Source organism: Misgurnus anguillicaudatus, unplaced genomic scaffold (genome assembly GCF_027580225.2).
Source record: "Misgurnus anguillicaudatus unplaced genomic scaffold, ASM2758022v2 HiC_scaffold_29, whole genome shotgun sequence".
Taxonomy (NCBI): Eukaryota; Metazoa; Chordata; class Actinopteri; order Cypriniformes; family Cobitidae; genus Misgurnus; species Misgurnus anguillicaudatus.
Window position 1 is genome coordinate 10,881,413 of NW_027395279.1, and position 13,146 is coordinate 10,894,558.

The 13,146-nt window shown below is 38.3% G+C and overlaps 1 long non-coding RNA gene across 2 annotated transcripts; it reads left to right on the top strand.

Moving 5' to 3' along the window:
• Positions 1-7,834: 7,834 nt before the first annotated feature.
• LOC141362785 (uncharacterized) lies at positions 7,835-12,449 on the top strand. 2 transcript variants are annotated; one of them, XR_012368371.1, is made up of 4 exons: positions 7,835-7,898; positions 8,469-8,632; positions 9,101-9,217; positions 9,890-12,449. It is a non-coding gene; the product is annotated as an uncharacterized lncRNA (long non-coding RNA). The 2 variants fall into 2 exon arrangements; XR_012368372.1 differs by lacking the exon at positions 8,469-8,632 and having other exon boundaries at positions 7,872-7,898.
• Positions 12,450-13,146: the final 697 nt, after the last annotated feature.

Here is a 13,146-nt window from a genome sequence, read left to right on the forward strand (position 1 = left end):
ACTGATCTACTGATGACTGACACTTGAACATTAAACACTCTGTAATAAAACCTCAAGACTTCCTCCTTAACAGTTTCTTAACCAGCCGGGGGTCCACTAGGGGGACATACAATGGTTTGAAATTATTTATCAAAGATCTACTGTACACGCATTAAAATAAAATATTATTTTATTTGTTTTTATCAATATATGTAGCAGTGATTGGTTCTTTTTTTAACAAGCATTTATATTTAAGTTATGGAGTTCTTTACTGGGGGGGGGGGCTTGATAAAAACTGAGATCCACGGCTCTACCACACCATCTACTACTTTTAGTTTTAGATATAATCTACAAATGAAGCATCACATAGACTTTTCTACACAAATGTTTTGTTGTTTAATTTTTTCATATAGCATTAAATGGAGCAAAACAGCATTCATTAATGGTTACATAGTAATGGTGGACAGTGTTTGTAATGGAAAAATCTATTAGAAGCTGATGAACAAATGCTGTTTTTACACATTTTACAATATTGCAGAACTGAAACTAAAACCACACTGAACTTTATCTCACTCAGACCTCTAAGACTAATGTTTGCTGCAATATACTTGTAAATGACATAATTCAGAACAATAACTATCCCTCAGTTTCACAAAAAAGGCTTAACACCTGTTAAGTTGAGCTTCTCAGCTGAAAATAACTTACATTAACAGATCTTAAAATATGTACTATTGATGTGTCTCAATATACGCAGCAATAATGTCTTTTTCTAAGGCATGTTTGCTAAAGATGCTTCAACATCTTACCCTAATAGCAGTAGGTTCAGGGGCGGATCCACCACAGTATTGTGGTTTAGAGCAGAACTCATCTTGCATCATTTGTACTATAGATAGAAATGAAACCTGAGATCATACTTGTAGAGAAGTGATGTTATGTTTCTGAATAAAGGGAGGAACCTGAGCTACTGTGTACACATTTGCACCTGAAATTTTGGCTGTTACCTCAAAAAAAAAAAAAAAATTTAAAAACTTATATTGCAATTGTGGAGCTATTGTATAGCTCGAACTGATTTTGCCAAGTGGTTGATGTCCTCAGGGCAACATATTGTGCTATCCCAAGGACACAATTTTTCTAAATAAAACCTAAACCTACCCCAAACCCCAACCCTAACCATAACCAAACCCTAAAATCAGAGGGACATGATAAGTAAAAAACAATGGTCTAGAAACAGCTAAATCTGGTTGTAAGCTTAAACTTAAAACAAACTATAATCTTATTTTTGAAATCTGATTGGTTGATTGAAATGTTGTCCTAGGGTCAACATAATGTTAGCCTGAGGACATCAACCACTTGGCAAAATCAGGAGAGCCGCGGGGCTCACTTATAGGCAGTGTGGACCCACCAGATACTGGCTGCTGGTTGTAGTTTGTTGGTGACCCTTCACAAGGATATTCTCGACATCTCTAGCCATTTTTATTTAAGAAACAATGTTATGATTTTGTGGAACTGTGACACTGGATCAAACTGTTTTTTTAGTTGCAACTTCAGACCAGTTTTGCTTCTATTCTCTAAATATTATGTATTGTAATACAGTGCCCAGCCAACATGTATATGTGGGCCCCACATGGGTTTTACTTGGGCTACATGGGTACCAAGTGGGCATGGTCCTATTATGGGCATCTTATATGGGACTCACTTGGGTTAGTGTAGTAGGCCCCACATGGGTTAAAAAACATAGGCTCCCTATATGGGTCTTAGTTGGGATGTTAATGGGAAATGAGGGCATGGGCTCATAATAGGAAACACATATGGGGCCCTCTTGGGCAACCAATATGGGTCTTAAATGGGCTAACACAATAATTCCCATATAGGTTCCTTATATGGGTCCAAAGTGGGACCCACATAGGTTATGAGTATATGTGATTTGAATAAGGAAACACAAATGGGACCCTTTTGGCCAAACCATATGGGTCCAACATGGGCAAACACAATTATTCCAGATATAGGTTCCTTATATGGGTCCAAAGTGGGACCCACATAGGTCACCTATATATGTGTTTTGAATAAGGAAACACATATGGGACCCTTTTGGCCAAACCATATAGGTAAAACATGGGCAAACACAATTATTCCCATATAGGCTCCTTATATGGGCCGAAAGTGGGACCCACGTAGGTCACATGTCTGTGTTTTGAATAAGGAAACTCATATGGGGCCCTTTTGGCCAAACCATATGGGTACAACATGGGCAAACACAATTATTCCCATATAGGCTCCTTATATGGGCCCGAAGTGGGACCCACATAGGTCACCTGTATATGTATTTGAATAAGAAACACATATGGGACCCTTTTGGCCGAACCATATGGGTACAACATGGGCAAACACAATTATTCCCAAATAGGCTCCTTATATGGGCCCAAAGTGGGACCCACATAGGTCACCTGTATATGTGTTTCGAATAAGGAAACACATATGGGACCCTTTTGGCCAAACCATATGGGTACAACATGGGCAAACACAATTATCCCCATATAGGCTCCTTATATGGGCCCAAAGTGGGACCAACATTGGTCACCTGCATATGTGTTTTGAATAAGGAAACACATATGGGACCCTTTTGGCCAAACCATATGGGTTCAACATGGGCAAACACAATTATTCCCATATAGGCTCTTTATATGGGCTGAAAGTGGGACCCACATAGGTCACCTGTATATGTGTTTTGAATAAGGAAACCCACATGGGACCCTATTGGACAAACCATATGGGTACATCATGGGCAAACACAAATATTCCCATATAGGCTCCATATATGGGCCAAAAGTGGGACCCACATAGGTCACCTGTATATGTCTTTTGAATAAGGAAACACATATGGGACACTTTTGGCCAAACCATATGGTTACAACAGGGGCAAACACAATTATTCCCATACAGGCTCCTTATATGGGCTAAAAGTGGGACCCACATAGGTCACCTGTATATGTCTTTTGAATAAGGAAACACATATGGGACACTTTTGGCCAAACCATATGGTTACAACATGGGCAAACACAATTATTCCCATACAGGCTCCTTATATGGGCTGAAAGTGGGACCCACATAGGTCACCTGTATATGTGTTTTGAATAAGGAAGCACATATGGGACCCTTTTAACCAAACCATATGGGTACAACATGGGCAAACACAATTATCCCCATATAGATTCCTTATATGGGTCCAAAGTGGGACCCACATAGGTCACCTGTATATGTGTTTTGAATAAGGAAACACATATGGGACCCTTTTGGCCAAACCATATGTGTCCAACATGGTCAAACACAATTATTCCCATATAGGTTCCTTATATGGGTCCAAAGTAGGACCCACATAGGTCACCTGTATATGTGTTTTGAATAAGGAAACACATATGGGACCCTTTTGGCCAAACCATATGTGTCCAACATGGTCAAACACAATTATCCCCATATAGGCTCCTTATATGGGCCCAAAGTGGGACCAACATTGGTCACCTGCATATGTGTTTTGAATAAGGAAACACATATGGGACCCTTTTGGCCAAACCATATGGGTTCAACATGGGCAAACACAATTATTCCCATATAGGCTCTTTATATGGGCTGAAAGTGGGACCCACATAGGTCACCTGTATATGTGTTTTGAATAAGGAAACCCACATGGGACCCTATTGGACAAACCATATGGGTACATCATGGGCAAACACAAATATTCCCATATAGGCTCCATATATGGGCCAAAAGTGGGACCCACATAGGTCACCTGTATATGTCTTTTGAATAAGGAAACACATATGGGACACTTTTGGCCAAACCATATGGTTACAACAGGGGCAAACACAATTATTCCCATACAGGCTCCTTATATGGGCTAAAAGTGGGACCCACATAGGTCACCTGTATATGTCTTTTGAATAAGGAAACACATATGGGACACTTTTGGCCAAACCATATGGTTACAACATGGGCAAACACAATTATTCCCATACAGGCTCCTTATATGGGCTGAAAGTGGGACCCACATAGGTCACCTGTATATGTGTTTTGAATAAGGAAGCACATATGGGACCCTTTTAACCAAACCATATGGGTACAACATGGGCAAACACAATTATCCCCATATAGATTCCTTATATGGGTCCAAAGTGGGACCCACATAGGTCACCTGTATATGTGTTTTGAATAAGGAAACACATATGGGACCCTTTTGGCCAAACCATATGTGTCCAACATGGTCAAACACAATTATTCCCATATAGGTTCCTTATATGGGTCCAAAGTAGGACCCACATAGGTCACCTGTATATGTGTTTTGAATAAGGAAACACATATGGGACCCTTTTGGCCAAACCATATGTGTCCAACATGGTCAAACACAATTATTCCCATATAGGCTCCTTATATGGGCTGAAAGTGGGACCCACGTAGGTCACATGTCTGTGTTTTGAATAAGGAAACACATATGGGGCCCTTTTGGCCAAACCATATGGGTACAACATGGGCAAACACAATTATTCCCATATAGGCTCCTTATATGGGCTGAAAGTGGGACCCACATAGGTCACCTGTATATGTGTTTTGAATAAGGAAACACATATGGAACCCTATTGGCCAAACCATATGGTTACAACATGGACAAACACAAATATTCCCAAATAGGCTCCTTACATGGGCCGAAAGTGGGACCCACATAGGTCACCTGTATATGTCTTTTGAATAAGGAAACACATATGGGGCCCTTTTGGCCAAACCATATGGGTACAACATGGGCAAACACAAATATTCCCATATAGGCTCCTTATATGGGCCGAAAGTGGGACCCACATAGGTCACCTGTATATGTCTTTTGAATAAGGAAACACATATGGGGCCCTTTTGGCTAAACCATATGGGTACAACATGGGCAAACACAATAATTCCCATATAGGCTCCTTATATGGGCCGAAAGTGGGACCCACATAGGTCACCTGTATATGTCTTTTGAATAAGGAAACGCATATGGGGCCCTTTTGGCCAAACCATATGGGTACAACATGGGCAAACACAATTATTCCCATATAGGCTCCTTATATGGCCCGAAAGTGGGACCCACATAGGTCACCTGTATATGTCTTTTGAATAAGAAAACGCATATGGGGCCCTTTTGGCCAAACCATATGGGTACAACATGGGCAAACACAATTATTCCCATATAGGCTTCTTATATGGTTTAGAAGTGGGACCCACATAGGTCACCTGTATATGTCTTTTGAATAAGGAAACACATATGGGACCCTTTGGGCCAAGCCATATGGGTAAAACATGGGCAAACACAATTATTCCCATGTAGGCTTCTTATATGGGTCTGAAGTGGGACCCACATAGGTCATGAGTTTATGGGTTTTGAATGAGAATACACATTTGGGACCCTTTCGGCCAAACCATATGGGTACAACATGGGCAAACACAATAATTCCTATAAAGACTCCTTATATGGGCCCAAAGTGGGACCCACATAGGTCATGAGTATATGGATTCTAAATAAGGAAACACTTATGGGACCCTTTCTGTCAAATCATATTAGACCAAAATGGGCAAACACAATCAGTCCCATACAAGCTCCCGACATGGACCCCCATATGTAATTTTCATTTCATGCCCTGTTTTAAACAGGGATCCTGAAAGGTTTATGCCTATGTTTTCAGACTGTCTTACTTCACAAACCATGGTGACGCTAAAAGCAAGACATGTAGCCTAATAGTTTATGAAGTCCCAAAGGACTGCAGGATAACTTCTAAGTAAAGACGGCTGCATCAATGTAACAGAAGCCTTGCATTTTTTACCCAAAGCTTGCATGGGTATTAGTGCATTTAAAATGTTATTTGTAATATGATGACAAAACATTGCAAAAATTAGTTAGGTTCAGGCTCAGGTTAAAAATTTCCTGCAAGTCTAAAGCGATCTAACATAATTAGCAAAAGTGAGAAAGTGACAGACCATATTCACCGTATTCTGATATCTATACCAATCAGTTTTCACTGTGGGCAGGCTTACAATCAACCTCTCTCTTCAGCTCAGTAAACCACTGTACAGTAGTTTATTTACAATGTACAGTAAATGACAGAGTGTCCAAAAAAAACACTGGAAAATAATACAATATTTACTTTATTTTTCAAGTACATAAAAGTGTATCTGTGTGTAAACCCTCTGCTTTTAAACAAAACAAAAACATTTGATCCTATCTTTATTTGTTCCTTTTTATCTTATTTTAAATATGTGTAGTTTTTTATAAATATAGGGTCAAAGGAGTTTAAGGTGTCCTTCATAATTGTACATATATTTTATAGCTGTTAAAAGAGCAACCATATTAAAGTAGGCTAATAAACAATATAACACAATATATAATTTATATTGATGATTTAATTATTTTAAATGTATGTTTTTTTTTGCGGGGGCTTGTTGGTGAGCTTCCTTCCCAATCAGTTTTTGTAGGGTGGGATGTCTAAGTGTAATTTTAATACATTAAACAGTCAAAACTGCACAAAAATCTTTTATTTACATTGTCTCCAATGTTTGCTATACTGAGAGGATTTGTTCATATGTAGAACTGATTTTATGTTTTGATAGATACTAAGTGAATTATCACCATACACCAAAGGCCTCTATCATGCTCTGGCCAGACCTTCAATACTGAAAGTGTTTAGAATGTTTAGCCAACATTGAGACAAGCGGAGTCATGCTGAGTCCATGAGTTTAGGTCCATGAGAAGAGCATTGAGCAACTAGGCTCTCCTGATTTTGCCAAGTGGTTGATGTCCTCAGGGCAACTTTATGTTGACCCGGGGGTAACATTTCAATCAACCAATCAGATTTCAGAAATAAGTTTACAGTTTGTTTCACCAACTATGGTGTGGTGCAGGGGTGGCTGGTGACTTCTCTTGTGAAGGATTCAAAAATTTGTGTTTGGGGTGTCATGTGTGTTGCTCATCATGTCAAAATATGTGTTTGTTGCGTCATGTGAACCATGTGCATCATGCATCGTGCCTGCTGGACACACATCGAAAGGATTTGTAATTAAAGAGGCGCTCACAAAATACTTGCAAGACACTACACTAAATTCATGCCACACACATGACAGGCTACATGTTGTGATGAGATTTGCATCATGTGCCCTCGATAAAGAAGTCACCACGCGGCCGTCACTGCGTGGCTACTGGATTTTATTTATTTGGGGTCTATGGGCTACAGTTTTCCAAAATATACCCTTATGAAAATTAAATAATTAAATTAAATTAAATGGTTTACTACAGTTTAAACAACAAAAAAAAACATACTCTAGTAAAACCATGGTTTTGCCAATAGTAGGCCTAATCAATACCAAAAAACATTTTACTGTACCACAAAAAAACATGCTTAATTTTCGTTAGCTAGGCTGTCTCTTTTTTCAATGGGCTATTATACTTTCATGTAGAAAATTAACCATGGTTTTACTATAGTTAAAACAAAAACAAAAAACATAGTAGAACCATGGTTTTGCTAGTAACCAATACACCAAAAAAACATGTTTACACTTTTACCACAATAAAACCATGGTAAATTTTCGTAAGGGCTATATGCACATTGTGTTTTGGGGTATATTTATGCAGATACAGGCCCATACAAATTCTAAACCGTAGACATTGTGTGTGTGTGTGTTTGTGTGTGTGTACGTGTATTGCAATAAACTCGAATTATGTGCGTATCCTACAGAAAATGCAGTATTAATGCTAAAAAGTGATTTGTCCTGCATCATCACTATGTTGTATTCGTTTAAAAAAACGGCGCCAAGAAAAAAAGGACATGCGCATTGTTCTCCTGAGCCAGTTAACGTAGAGCTGGTACATTGCTGTCTTTACTGGAGTGCTGCAAGCTCGAAGTGTGGTGAGTAGATCTGTTTTATTACAATATATGACATTAAACTGTTGATAAAAAGTATATTCAAGTAGTCAAACATTAAAATATTCTTGGATGTTATTCTAAATCAGTGGCGAAGCTCGCCGGGATAACGTTTGGTGAATGCGTACGGTCGAGGTTGCGAAAATCAACCTTGTGTTTAAATTGTTAGAGTTTTAAAACATTACATTTACTCTGTTAACGTAACATTTACTTAAGAAGCGCTTTAGGATAACAGTTATAGTGGGTATTTTTTACTTTTACTCGTAACTCGATGATATTTCTATTGACATGCCCTCAGTTTTGCACGACGCACTTTATTTTAATGCAGTACGAAATGCGAACTTCAGATTATTATTATTATTTCATAATTTGCCGAAGCATTTGATTTGTGAATGAATGACTCTTTTGAACGAGTCGGTACTTCACAAAATATTTCAAATGAATTACTGTTTTGTACCGGGTCGATTCTAAACTAGCTATTGATTGAACGGTTTGAATCAGTTTGAATGATTTGTTCCGTTTGCTGCAAGATCTGAATCATCTGTACATCTGCAGGCTGCAGCACTTCTCGCTCGTAACGTGAAACTTAAAAACACGCCAAGGAGTGGATGCAAGTGAACTATCAATCTACTGAAACAGAAGCGGGAAATGTATTCGAAGACGAAAATGCTCGCGCGACCTGTGCGTCAGACCCGGATAAACGCACGCAAGCTGACAAAGTAAGTTAACGTGCTTTCAGAAATGTTCACTTGAATCACAACAGGAAGAAAATCCATCTACGATTGGCGTCTGATTCGCTCTAAAAAGTAATGTTTGTTCAGATGTGAGTGCTTTTTGTGACACATTAGTTTGATAATATTAGATAACACGAATTACTGTATTTTTACTCAAGTAAAATATTGACTGCTGTCCCCTCCTATGGAAATCACGTTTTCGTTTGGCTGCATCTAGTAAGAGCACTATTTTGTTTGCTCAGTTTGATCACTGATATCTATTACAAGTTTTAATGTCATTTTGGATGTAGGGAAGCAATTAGGTGCAGCGTTATAACAAGACTGTTGACTTCTATGCCTACCTTTACATGATTTTTTTTTAGCGTACATACTGTATAGTATAGACTTGGTTAGTGAACTTTAACAGTAGCTGTTAACTCATATAATTTTGTCATTTTTATGGATTTTTTTCAGATCCTGAGTAGCTGTTATTCAACATAAACACATTTCCGCACACATGAAGATGGATGACGATAGTTCATCTTAAAATGAAACTTATGTTTATCAGCTTACCCCCAGGCCATCCAAGAGGTAGGTGACTTTGTTTCTTCAGTAGAACACAAATGTAGATTTTTAACTCCAACAGTTTACAGTTATACAACTGTCAGTTGTATAAGTGGATGGTAACAAAAACCGAAAGAGAAAAAAAAACATGCACAGACAAATCCAAATAAAACCCTGCAGCTCGTGACGACACATCCGTGTCCTACTTAAGACACAAAACCTTCGGTTTGTGCGAGAAACCGAACAGTATTTATATCATTTTTTACCTCTAATACAACATTATCCCCAGAGAAATGGCAGCCCCTACGCCCTCATTCTGTGCACCCGATACAGTAGGTGGCAGTATGCACCTATGAAGTTGTTTTGCAACCCGCTATTAAACATTAGATGAATAAGAAGGTGATGTGTGAATGCGCGTGTTTCATTTTAAGATGAACTATCGCTATAAACAGGCCCATTGGCTGCCTACATATTATAATAAGCTGTTTTAAATTTCAAATGTTCAATGCCTTATTGCACCGAGCACAACCCGAACATAATTTCTAAATATCTATCCGAACCCGGCCCGTCGGGTCCCGCTGGCTCGGTTCGAGTATCCATCCTTTAATACCTACTGTATGCCAAAGACTGTCATTGTAAAAAGTACAAATGTGCCATTTTTAATATTTCTTTATCTTAAAAATGTATTTGGTTTTGCAGATGCTCTTAAGAACAACGCCCTGATGTCCAAGGTCAACCAGCAAGAAGCTGAGAAGGCACTGCCAAAATGGTTTACTGGGGCAAGGGACAGAGGAGGACAGAGAGCATCAAGAATGCAGAAAAGGATGTCTGTTTGAGAGGTTAAAACTACAGTTGTTGATTTGAACTGTTGTAGTTCTTTAATTTTTCTTAAAGGAAAACACAATCATTTTTCAATATTTACCATGTTCTTCCCTCAACTTAGATGAATTAATACAAACCTCTCTTTTCTCAATGTGTGCACTTAAAGGTGGGGTGCACAATTTCTAAAAAAAAACGTTTTGGAAAAGGGAGACAGGCCGACTATCAAAACACACTTGTAGCCAATTAGCAGCATGTCTACTAAATGACATCGTTGCCTGGGTTGCGTATGTGTGGGGCGGGTCTATCAAAAGAAGGTCCAGATTCTATTAGGGTAAGGGTGTGTTTGTTTAGATGATTTCAAATATCAACATTGGCTTTCATGCACCCTGCCTTTATTTGTTGTAAAGTGTGGCGTGAATGTGTTAGCATTTAGCCAAGCACCATTCATTCATTAGGATCCAAACAGGGATGAATTTAATAGCCACCAAACACTTCCATGTTTTCCCTATTCAAAGACTGTTACATGAGTAGTTACACGAGGAAGTATGGTAAAAAATATAACTATATTGTATGGCGGAAGAGCACTTAGTTTGTAGCACTCGACCTTGGGCACAGTAACATCATCACTCCTGACTACTCCCCCTCTTGCTTAAACTACAGTCAACATAACCAACACGCCTGTACTAATGTTAGTACATTGAGCAGACTCTGCGAAATATCAAGTTAAGTTTAAGTGTACGCATTGAGAAAAGAGAGATATGTATTTATTCGGCTAAGTTGATGGAAGAACATAGTAAAATATTGAAAAACTGTGTTTGTAATTATCTTACTTTCATTTACTTTTAAGGGCCCCATTTCAATAATTTTTGGGGCCATGGCATGAAAATCTGACTTTTTCCATGTTTAAGTACTACAATTGGGTCCCCAGTGCTTCTATCAACCTAGAAAATGTGAAAAAGATCAACCCAGTAACTTCCATTCTCTGCAAGCATGTGAAAAAATAGGTAGTTGAAATTTGGCTCTCCTTATGATGTCAGAAGGAGCTCTTATTATAATAATACCACACCTTAATCTGCACTATCCAACCACAGCACTGCCATTTAGTGCAGAGAGGGAGAGACAGAGAAAAAAATTCACAGCACAATTAAGTTTCAATTTCAACAAACCACCATCATTGTTATCAGTGTTTGAATTTCATCAGCTCATTTGCATTTTAAAGTAGGGATGCACCGAAATGAAAATTCTTGGCCAAAACCGAAAAAAGGAAACCAAGGCCGAAAAACCGAAACACCGAAAGAAATTATTATGCCAATTATAAGTACAATTGCATTTATGGCTATCACTGTGTACTAACTTTACTAGGGGTGTGTGATGGATAAAAAAACCTCACAGTTCGGATCACATTACAGTTTTTGAGGCACAGATCAGATTATTTTTCGGATCAGCAAAAAGCAGGTGGGAAAAAATCTAATAAACAATAAAGAAATTGCAAACATTTACAAAAAAGAACAAAGTTGTACATTAATAAGGTCTGAAATTAGCATTAGGTACAGAAATCAAATTAAATGAATCATAACACAATAAATTAAATGTATTATTATTTTTAGAGCTATTTGTCTCTTTGTCATGGGTTGTTTGATTAACATTAATGACACAGACTTAAGTAGGTTAATCTGACTGTAATCTATACATACACTTAAGACATAAACAAATGTTTTTATTAGAAAAAGAATACTGTGGAGATAATTTTGTTTATATGTGCCCTGTCAATAACAGAGAGATTTTATGTTTGCTTGTTTTTTTTTTTTTAAACGCGTTTCTCTCGTATGTGCACTATTAAACGCCCGCACACATAGAGAACGAGGGTGGATCCCAAACAGCGCAACAGTCGCTCCACATAAAAACGTTACGTTGTGTTTCGTTGCTTTATTCGCCGAATGTATGTTAATGGATTACAGTATGAGACATATTAGCGCGACTCTCTCTAAAGTTTACACATCAAGACATGCTTAATCTTTGCAGACGCGTGCAAACAGCTCGACCGTGAGTGAAACCTGCTTGAGCACGAAGGGGAGGGGTGGGAGACGACTGATCACCGTAAGTGAAACCCAAGCGCTAGTGCACGGATGGGAGGGGCGCAGTTAACATTCATTTTCGGTTGACTTTTTCGGCTGGATTTTTTATTTCGGCCCGAAACAGATAATGCCATTTTCGACCGAAAATTTCGGCGACCGAAATTTCGGTGCACCCCTATTTTAAAGGACACACCCAAAACAGCACATTTTTGCACACACCTACAAAGTCGCTATTTTAACATGCTATAATAAATTATTTATATGGTATTTTGAGCTAAAACTTCACATTTGTGCTCTGGGGACACCAAAGATTTATTTGACATCTTAAAAAGGTCTTGTGAAATGGCCCCTTTAAGATGTAAAATAAATCTTTGGTGTCTCCAGAGTACATATATGAAACTCTAGCTCAAAATATCGTATATATAGATAATTTGTTATAGCAAGTTGAAATTGCCACTTTGTAGGTCCAAGCAAAACTGCGTCCTTTAAACGTGTCCTTTAAAATGCAAACACAGATCACAATGATGGTGGTTTGTTGAAATTGAAACTCAGTTGTTCTGTCAATTTATTTTTTTTTCCTATGGGCCCTTTAAATATAATTTTTTTTCTAATTGTATTCGCAATATATTTATCAAAGTACATACCTCCTTATACTATATATGGTGGCAAGAAAAAGTATGTGAATCTTTTAGATTTTCATACTTTTTTTATAATTTTTTCATAAAATGTGATCTGATCTCCATCTAACATAATGTGTCTAAAAAAATAACACAACTTCTGATCTTTTATGTCTTTATTGAACACACTTAGTGGCCAACCACATCAAACGTGTTTATGGAAGTTGCAGGCGCCTTTTTTTGAATGATATTTTTTGGGCAGGGAGCGTTTGCGTGCTGTTTATGCGTGCCGAACGGCTTGCGGTTTTTGCTGCCAGTCGCAGCACTCGCTTTTGAAGGAGCGCTGAGAGCGGAAAAGCGCACGACGTCATTCGCGTCTTTCCATTTTCCAATCGAATGAGGGGAGAGGCAGGCCTTACGGTGTGGTGAGGGAAGTTTACAG